Genomic DNA, 1723 nt, shown 5'->3' with positions numbered 1-1723 from the left:
TTTGATAAATGTTGATAGTTACAGAAATGTTTCAGTCCTTTTGTAGATAGGGTCATTATGAGTCATGCTTGACTCAACCACAATCAACAACAACAATAACTCTTATCCACCTTCAGGTGATTTTTGTGTATGGTGTGAGGTGTGCATCTTATTTCAGCTTTCAGCATGTAGCAGTACAGTTTTACCAGCACCATTTGTTGAAGAGATTGTCATTTCCCAATTTTATAGGTTTGTGCCTGTCATTGTACCAGTACTATGCTGTTTTGGTTACTAACACTGTATAGTATATTTTAAGGTCAGAGAGTGCTATGCTTCCCACTTCATTCTTCTTTTGCTTGTTCAGAGTCTCTTCCATCTCCAAATAAACTTGAAAGTTTTCCTATTTATCTCCTCGAAAAAGGAATTTGGTATCTGGATTGGAATTGCATTGAACATGTATATTGCTTTTGGTCGGATTGTCATTTTCACAATACTAATTCTTCCTATCCATAGACAGGGCACATTTTTCCATTTCTTTCTGTCTCTTTTTTGTGTCTTGCAGAAACTTTCTGTAGTTTTCTTTGTATAGGTCTTTTGTATCTCTAGTTAGGTTTACTCCCAAGTATCTCAACTTGTAGTTGGCTGTTGTAAATGGTATTGCTTTCTTGGTTTCCTTCTCTGAGTGCTCTTTGTTACTGTAGAGGAATCCCTCTGATTTTTGGATATTGATCTTATATCCTTTCACTCTACTAAATTGGCCTACTAGCTCTATCAGGGTTTTTGTTGAATCTTTGGGGTATCCTGTGAAAACATACCATCCACATATAGAAAAATTTTAACCATCTCTTTGCCAATCTGGGTGCCTTTTATTTCCTTCTTTTGTCGTATTGCCCTAGCAAGCACTTCCAGTACAATATTGAATAGAAGTGGTGATATTTGCATCCTTGTTTGGTACCTGTTCACAAGGAAAATATTTTTAGTCTATCTCCATGGTTTTGCATATATACTTTTTATACTGTGTTGAGGAATTTCTCTTCTATTCTAATTATGCTGTGTCATTTCGGAAAGGGGTGTTGGACTTTGTCAAACGCCTTTTCTGCATCAATTGTTAAGATCATATGGTTTTTATTATTTATTTTGTTAATATGGTGAATTATAGTGCTTGTTTTTCTTTTGTTTAACCATCCTTGCATACTTGTTATGAATCCCATTTGGTCATGGTGAATTCTTTTTTTATATGCTTGTGGATTCTATTGGCTAATAGTTTGTTAAGGATCTTTGCATCTATATTCATGAGAGATATTGGTCTGTTTTCTTTCTTGGTAATATCTTTGCCTGGTTTTGGTATTACGGTTATGCTCGCATCATAGAATAATTCTTGGAGTGTCCCTTCTTTTTAAATTTTTTTAAATATTTAAGCAAAATTGGTGATAGATCCTCTCCAAATATTTGGTAGAATTCAGCATTGAAATAATACAAAGTACCTTCTCAGATCACAGTGACATAAAACTAGAAATTAACCACAGGAGCATAAAGCTTACAAAATCATTCAAGTGGAAGCTAATAACTCTCTGCTAGAACATGTTTGGGTTATAAAAGAAATAAAGAATGAAATTTTAAAAGTTCCTTGAAACATGTAAAAATGAAGATACAACATACCAAAACCTATGGAATACAGCTAAGGCAGTCCTCAGTGAACCTAAAGCAGTTCATAGCAACAGGTACACACCTATAAAAGGAAGAA

Source organism: Elephantulus edwardii, unplaced genomic scaffold, assembly GCF_000299155.1.
Source record: "Elephantulus edwardii isolate Elephantulus edwardi_28Jun2011 unplaced genomic scaffold, EleEdw1.0 scaffold00167, whole genome shotgun sequence".
Lineage (NCBI taxonomy): Eukaryota > Metazoa > Chordata > Mammalia > Macroscelidea > Macroscelididae > Elephantulus > Elephantulus edwardii.
Note: the sequence above shows the minus strand (reverse complement) of the source record.